Genomic DNA, 8,446 nt, shown 5'->3' on the forward strand with positions numbered 1-8,446 from the left:
GTCCAGGGCTGCACATGCAGGACGGAACAATGGCCTCCCCACCTTCACAAAGACGGGCTTTTCACAGGACAGAACCGGTAACTGCCTGGGAACAGAGTGAACCCATGGGTCAGTCTTCATCCGAGTCACGGGGACCCACGTACTCGCAGACAGCATCATAGTGCAGCTCCACCAGCCGATTCTCTCTCCGCAGGTGAACCACGGCCTGGCTCTGCTCTCTGTCCCAGCGCAGCAGACGGCCCACCCTTCCAGCCTGGGGCCCCAGCACCACCATCACTCGGCTGCCCTGGACCCTGGGGACAAGGGTCTCCAGCATGTCTTCCCTGACGCCTTCCAGGACCTGGCCTGCATCTGTCTGACATATACAAGTATCTGGACTGAAGACATCTTCAATCGTCATCTTGGTGTTATAATACTTGTGCAGTTTGTCCACGAACCGCACACGCAGGTCCCTGTGCAACCAGTGCTGCCTCCTGGAAGCTGCTTTCTCCCTCTTGGATGTCAGCTCCTCTTGCCGGCCTGGAAGGTGTTTCCTCTTCCTCTCTTCCGCTCCCCGCTGGGTGGGGAGGTCTGGATCCTGGAAGGCCTTCCGGGACACGGCTGTTCCCCCTGGAGAAGTTTTGCTCACCTGGCTGAGATTCAAGGAGTTCTTGTCAAATTCCTGCTAGGAAACAGTCCTGAGGAAGTACTCCTGCACAGTCACCATGCGGTTCCCCACGGCCAAACGAACAGCGGCCTGAACATTGTCAGGATCGACGCCTTCCACCTTACCATAGAGGCCTCGGTGAGGGCCAGAAAGCACTGCCACAGCCCCTCCAGGTGCCAGTCCTTGAGGCTGGTCCTCCTTATCTTTCTCGTGTTCCTCATCTGGCCTCAGCAGGTGGAAGGGGCTGGTGGGGGCCAGGGCCTGGAGTCCAATCGGGCTGGTGCCTAGCCCTAACCTTTTAGGCCTCGGTGTGTTCACACGGGGCTTCACCACTTCACTGAAGGTGCGGCCGATGCCCTGGCCAGGTTTCCAGCCCATGCCCTGCAACATGGCCAGCCCATAGGCCTCCACAGGGACTGCCTCGTAATCTGCCTCTTTGGGTACGGTCTCGGCCCAGGGTTCGCTGTCTGCCCCTTCCTCGCTGGGCATGCATCTGTTCTGGATCATGGAGAGAGGGAGTATGGGGTCAACACCCTCATTCTCTTCCTCCTCCAGAGACTTCTTGGATTCCTCCACGAGCTCCTTCACAGCCTGGGACAGCACCCCAGCCACCATGGCCTCAGCAGATGGGCCAGGAGCCGGGGTTGGTGGCAGTCTTCCAGGGCCATTTACAAGTTCCCTGGGGGCTTCTGAGGGATTAACACTCCGCAATTTCCTTCCTTCCACAGTCAAGAAACCCTTCTCTTTGGGAGCCGCACCCAGGCCATCTCCGGGGTCTGCCAGCCGTCTCTGGGCAGCCGTGCAAATGAAGCTGAACGAAATTGGGGCAGTGGAGGGTCCTGCCTGCCGAAAAGCACCCTCGTCGGCATCTCCCATCTTGCTCCTCCTCAAACTTTATTATTTCTAATCTGATGGACAGAAAGTGATCTAAGTATGGGTTTAATTTGCATCTACTGGGTTTCAAGAGTCCAGTATGTTTAATCATTCTGATCTTAACACCTTTGATACATGTGACCATTTCCCCACCATAAACTGGGATTCGATTACCATCTACAAACGAACATCTGCAGTTTTAAAAAAAATGCTGGGCATTTCCTTAACAGATAGTCATAGGTTGGAAAATTCCAGGAACAGAGTCCTCTTCAATACATTCTTACTGAACAATACTGGGTATTCCATCTCCATACCAATTGACAACTCTCCTCTCCTCTCCCTTCCCACTGCCAGCCTTTAAAACCCTCAGCAATTCTCCTGGGAATTACTGCAATGAGCTCCCGAGGGTGGATGCTCACTGTCCAACGCTTTTCCACACGACAGGGTATCTAAGATACGCAGGACAAAATCCCAATCTCTCAGAGCAGCACAGGAGGTCCTGCTAGATGTACTCCTCTCCTCTCATGGCTCAAGCAACCCACCGCCCACAGGAAACCTCTTGCTCCATCAGGCTCCAGGACCCCACCTCCCAAATCGGTGCTCTTTCCACGCCTTCCCCATGCTGTTTTCCAGGTGAAAACAAGTCTTCTCCTCCATCGCAGCAGCTCCTGCCCCTCCCTCAAACTCCACCCAAGCACCCCTTCTCAGCAAAGTTCTACGCTTCCCCTGCGGTTAATGCTGCCCCTCCCCTGTAACACTGGGCTGGTTCCCCTTTACCAAATAATCCCAGCTCGGAAAGCTTCGTAAGGCTCAACACATGTTGGCTGACTAAGGCAGCCTCACAGTAAAGAGAGTTGGGCTCCTCCACTCACTACATACCGCAGGGAAAGTCTCAAACCGTGGACATTTGTTTTCACCCATAAAAAGAAACCCCTGACACGAAGTTCCTTCTCCCAGCCCCCAGACTCTACAGTTCTCACCATGGAACCCGTGTAGGAGGTATAACCTCAATTCTGCTAGCGGCAGGGGACCACGTCCAGTTAGCTTTCAGTTCCGTGGTTAACGTGAATCTCCCTGCAATTCCCACCAGGTCAGACCTCGGAGAACCAGAACTACCCGGGAGCTTTGGACATTTTTGTTTTCCTTGGCAGCCCTTCCCCTTAGGCTACAGCGAACTGGCTGGGAATGGGTGCGATCCTCCACATTAAAAGCACCAGCAGCTTGCACTGTCCCTGGATGGTAAAGGTCGGAACCAAGCCCCAGACCCGGCCCAGCCGTCGCGGGCTGTGGAACCTCAGCAAACACCCCCTTCTCTCCCCCAGCCGGTCCCTCCCGGCTCTTGGAGGTGGAGCCTGCGCTCAGGCAGAGCACGCGCAACAGAGAGCCCACCACGCCCACGACGACCCCCACGCCCACCCCCACCCCTACCCCACAGGATGGCGGGCTCAGAGCTCACGGGGTTTTCCCCAGGGATTCGTCCTTTCCAGAAATTCTCCTTCGCAGGATGAGAAGCGATTACTCTGAAAGGACCGGGGGAGGGAGGGAGGGGGGCTGAGAATCCCAGCCGGGAGGCACAGAGCCTCGGCAGACGCGCGGCCCTCGCCCCGGCCCAAAGGAAGTTACCGGCGGCGGCGGACCGCAGCGGCGACGGCGGTAGCAACAGCAGGACCGTGGGAACCTCTGTGGCGCGCAGCCTCAGACGAGCAACCTCCGGGGGTTCGCCTTGCAGTGATTGCAGTGCTGTGACCTCCGTCTCCTTTTTGTGGGCCGACTGCGCCACGCTGATAGGTGGAACTTCGGGGCGGGGCTTCAGGGAAGGCCAATAGGAGGTGGAGGCAAGGCCTATGAGCTAGACTCCGATGGACGGGACTACAAGTCCCAGCATGCACCGGGCCTAAGTGCCCAGAGGTCCAGGAGCTAGTGGAGGTGAATGCCAGATAAGCTAGGATCTGAAGTCCCGGGGTTGGGGGAACCAGAGGCCTAGTGGTTCCAGACATGTCCTTCATAGGATCAAAACTAGCACGCAGAGCATTTTAACCAGTTCCTCTTCTCTTCCCACAGAGAAAAGATACTCCGGCCCAACATTACTCCATTATTTTCTTTCACTATAGTGCCCTTGCCCCAACCTGCTTCCTGTAAAAACCTTCCATTTTGTGCAGCCCCTCAGAGAGCCCTTCTAGTTGCTGGATGGGACGTTTCTCCAGTCATGAATCGCTTTTAAAAGCCTACTAGATCTTTACATCTAAACCGCTGAATATTTTTTTAAACATGTTATACTTCAATTGTAGTACTTGTCTAAAAACAAGTCCAGTAGTTTGCTTGTGGTGGGGACAGTTGACTGAGGACCCTTGGGGCTTAGGCTAGTACCCAACACTTATCATGCACTCAGTCAATAGCTGACACTTGACTGGAGCCTGTTCTTAGTTGTTTCATTTCATGAATTAATTCATTTGATCCCTACAACAATCCTAAAGAGACAGGCTAGTATTCCAGGACAAGGGGGAGAGGGAAATAGACAGTTAAACACCAGTTTGTAGCCATCTAGTAAATCCTGTATTCCCTAAACCAAGGACACTTAAGAGTAAATGGTTTGGCGATGGCGGGTGTGGCTCAGTAGGTTGGAATATCTTCCGGTGCACCCTGAAGGTTCGATTCCTGGTTAGAGCACATACCCAGGTTGCAGGTGGGATCCCCAGTGGGGGGGGGGAAAAAATGGTAAATAGCTTCAAGTACCCTACTCAGGGATACAGCAGAAATCCAATTAGTGCCATTTGCCAGGTAACCAGCAATGTTTATCTGTCACACTGATGTTTCTCTCTCTTTAAAATCAATAGAGCCCTAACCGGTTTGGCTCAATAGATAGAGCGTCGGCCTGCGGACTGAAAGGTCCCCTGTTTGATTCTGATCAAGGGCATGTACCTTGGTGGCGGGCACATCCCCAGTGGGAGATGTGCAGGAGGCAGCTGATGGATGTTTCTCTCTCATCGATGTTTCTAACTCTCTATCTCTCTCCCTTCCTCGTGAAGGTTCCAGGGTATATTTCTCCCTAGAGCAGCGATTCTCAACCTGTGGGTCGCGACCCCTTTGGGAGTCAAACGACCCTTTCACAGGGGTCGCCTTGAAGTATGATAGCAATCATCTCAGGTAGAAACTGTAGTTTAACTTTAACCCTGCTGTTTGGCTTCTGTATTATTTGCTTTGTTTAACAATAGAAAAGTTACTTTGGTTTTCTGAATTGTATAAATCATCCCATTCGATTGAATGCCTTATTGACTGTAATGTGAATATCCCACTGATTGTGATCTTGCTGGTTATCGAAGCACATTCTTCTGTACCTGGGAAACAGGACAGCACAATTATCCTAAATTGTCTTAGTGACCACAGATAATGCTTTCCAGTTGACTCAGTGGTCCCAAGACCAGGACAGTGCGAGGACTCTAGATAATGTGTTCCTGTCAACTCAGTGATCCGGAGACCCAAAACTATAATTAACATGCTTAATTCTGCTTCTGTAAACTGTTTTTTTTGCGAACCAGGTTCCTCATTCCAAACCCTGGGATGTAATCAATACCTTTGTGATTTTTGCCTATATAAACCTGGAGTTGCGACCACCTTGTTTCTATGAGATTTGGGGAATGGCCCCTCATTGTCCCTGATTGCAATAAATGTGACTCTTTAATTTGACTTCTTGAGGCGTCCTTCTGTGATTCGCAGGGTACGTCACAACAGCCTAAGACCATCGGAAAACACATATATAATTACATATTGTTTTTGTGATTAATCACTATGCTTTATTATGTTCAATTTGTAACAATGAAATTGGAGGTCACCACAACATGAAGAACTGTATTAAAGGGTCGCGGCATTAGGAAGGTTGAGAACCACTGCCCTGGAGGATACGCACACCTCCCCACTCCCCCTCGCCTTCCCCAAAGGCATGCATCTCCTGAACTCTAAGGGACCCCATGAAGCTTGCAATCAGAACAGCAATGGGCAGTTCGTCCCAGGCAAACTCCCTGAACCTGTCCCCAAGGCCCTCAGAGGGAAGGCAGGGAGGGGTGTGCAGGTGGGAAGAGATCAACCAATGAACATGTATGCATATATGCATAACCCATAACACAGACAATAGGGTGGTGAAGGCCTGGGGTAGGAGGCGGGGGGCCGGCAGGGAGAGGTCAATGGGGGGGATGAGGAGATATACGTAATACTTTCAACAATAAAGATTTTAAAAATTAAAATATTATTTTACATTTCTAAAAATTAGCAACAATACTTCAGGAGAGTGTGAAAAAATAGGTGAGGTTTCTCAACCTCAGCAATCCCGACATTTGGGGCCTGGTAATTCTTTGTTGTGTGTGAAAGGATGTCTCCACAGTGTGGACGAAAGGGGCCACACGCTGACCTGACAAGCTCAGGGGAGGCCTGCTTGGCCGTCTTGCAAACTCAGAGACTTAAAGTAACCACAAAGGATGGTCGGAAATTAAACTTTCACTAAAAGCAGTTATGGTGGGTAGTTATATCCTAAGCCAGTATCTTCACTGACAAGGTCAACCTTTACCTTAACTGAGCCTATCTGTCTTTTTGCATCTATAATAACGTACCCTTGAAATGTCTGGGTAACTTGTAACTTCCCTTTTTCTGGACCCCTTGGAGCACAGCCTAATGTGCCTGGGCTCCAGGACAGAGACCGCAATTCCTTCATTGTTATGTTAATTGTTCCTGCACCCACCTAAGTAACAGTATGTGTCTATCATTTTACTTTTCTCCAATCCCAGGGGTTTCCCTGCTTTGCTTTCTCCCGCCTCTCTAGTCTAACACCAATGGATTTCATGTAACCCGCCTACGTCCCTTTCCTTTGATTGCAATGTATAACTAGTCTAACACCAATGGATTTCATGTAACCCACCTACATCCCTGTCCTTTGATTGCAATGCATAAATACAGATGTAACCCGCCATTCTCTGGAGCATTATCTCAATTCATTGAGGTTCTGCTTCCTGGCATATGTTGACAGTTTGGCTCAAATAAACTCACAAAAATTCTTTACAGGTTTCAATGGGTTTTTTTTCCCTGTTAACCACAGATTGATCGGTGCCTGGGCAAGGGTCATTAGTCATCACAGATGGTCCTGATGTCAGCTTGGCCTTGTTGCTTTTCTGGGCCTGGAGCTGAAATAATTCAGGCCTAGATACTATCTCTAGGGCTTACAATGCTTAATGGAGTGGTTGTGCAAGGGCTTGTATGAGGTTATCCTCTGACCCCCTTGTTGCTCCCTGCAGGGGGTATAGACCTTGGATAATGATATGCCAGCGGATGAAAGGTCAGGGGAGGGTCCGAACCCCATGACTAGTGATATAAAAGGTCAGGGGTCGAAACCGCATGATCACCCATATGCTAGGGGAGGAAAGGTCACCCTGGGGGTGAGGTCCCACCCTACAGTTTTCCATTGCTAGGCACCCAGGGCTTTCTGCCCTGGTGACCTTCTGTACCTGGCCTATGGTTCAGGCTCTGCTCATGCCTGCCTATCTGCCTACTACAACTTCAGCTCTCTGTGCTTCATAGTGTTACCAGAAAGGGGGCCTGGCCACTGGTGGGTCTGCCTAGGGCCGGCCGACAGTGTGTGAATTCTTGACTTCCTGCAGGAAAAATTTCACAACATGAGTTCGGGTGAATATTAGAGTATGTTTATTAAAGCTAGGGACAGTGAAGCAAGGAAGCGCCTACGTCAGTGGTCGGCAAACCGCGGCTCACGAGCCACATGCGGCTCTTTGGCCCCTTGAGTGTGGCTCTTCCACAAAATACCAAGTGTGGGCGCACATGTACAGTGCGACTGAAACTTCGTGGCCCATGCACAGAAGTCAGTTTTCGGCCTGGGCGAGTCTATTTTGAAGTGGAATTAGAAGAAGTGGGGGGTGTCGGTCAGTCGGTCGGTCGGGCAACGGGAGTTGGTGCAGGCGGGCCTCGGGATACGCAGCGCGGGGGAGGTACAATGTTTTGAAGTATGTTCGCTGAGGTCGACCCCTTCCAGCTCTCCCATCCACATTCATCTATCTGAAACAAGTATACAAGACGATTGAGGATGTTTTTAGCAAAGGCCAGCTTAGGAGTACCTAATTAAGTTAATAACAATGTACCTACCTATATAGTTTAAGTTTAAAAAATTTGGCTCTCAAAAGAAATTTCAATCGTTGTCCTGTTGATATTTGGCTCTGTTGACTAATGAGTTTGCCGACCACTGGCCGAGGAGAACAGGAGAACTCGGTGGAGAAATGAGCCCAGGCTGGGCTGCTTTGGCTCACTCAGAAGTCAGAGGAGCCCTAGCCAGGTTGGCTCAGTGGATAGAGCATCAGCCTGCAGACTGAAGGGTCCCAGGTTCGATTCCAGTCAAGGGCATGTACCTCGTTTGCAGGGACCATGCAGGAGGCAACCAATCGATGTGTCTCTCTTACTTCGGTGTTTCTCTCTGTCTCTCCCTCTCCCTTCCACTCTCTCTAAAAATCAATGGAAAACATGTACTCGAGTGAGGATTAAAAAAACCAAACAAACTGTAAAAAAGTATATTACAAAGAACATCTTTAAAAAAAAAAAGAAGTCAGAGGAAAGGGGGCCTTGGGGGCAGATTCGGGGAGTTTGCCTGAGATGAACTGCCCTTTGCTGTCCTGGTTGCAAGCCTCATGGGGTCCCTTAGAGTTCAGGAGATGCATGCCTTTGGGGAAGGAGAGGGCGAGGGAGAAGGTGCAGGCATCTAGGGAAAGCATACACTGGGACCTTCATTTTAAGGGGTTTCAAAGGCTAGGCATTTAGGGTAGGTCTTAGGGGAGGATCTCAACTGAATATTTGTCAGCTTTATGTTGATATACCACAATGAGATTTATTCTATTAACTTCATCTGTCCTTGGATATGGCTGGCAAAGGGCACTAATTTGA

General features: G+C 50.5%; 1 protein-coding gene and 1 pseudogene across 1 annotated transcript in view; both read right to left on the minus strand.

Moving 5' to 3' along the window:
* Nucleotides 1-3,272, minus strand: part of LGMN (legumain) — a gene marked incomplete at its 3' end in the record, with an annotated part of 35,477 nt that extends 32,205 nt beyond the window's left edge. Inside the window, exon 1 of the mRNA XM_006767623.2 lies at nt 3,143-3,272. The remainder of the gene's footprint in view (nt 1-3,142) is intronic.
* LOC102763612 lies at nt 7-2,493 on the minus strand (annotated as a pseudogene).
* Nucleotides 3,273-8,446: the final 5,174 nt, after the last annotated feature.

This window comes from Myotis davidii, unplaced genomic scaffold (genome assembly GCF_000327345.1).
Source record: "Myotis davidii unplaced genomic scaffold, ASM32734v1 scaffold1703, whole genome shotgun sequence".
Taxonomy (NCBI): domain Eukaryota; kingdom Metazoa; phylum Chordata; class Mammalia; order Chiroptera; family Vespertilionidae; genus Myotis; species Myotis davidii.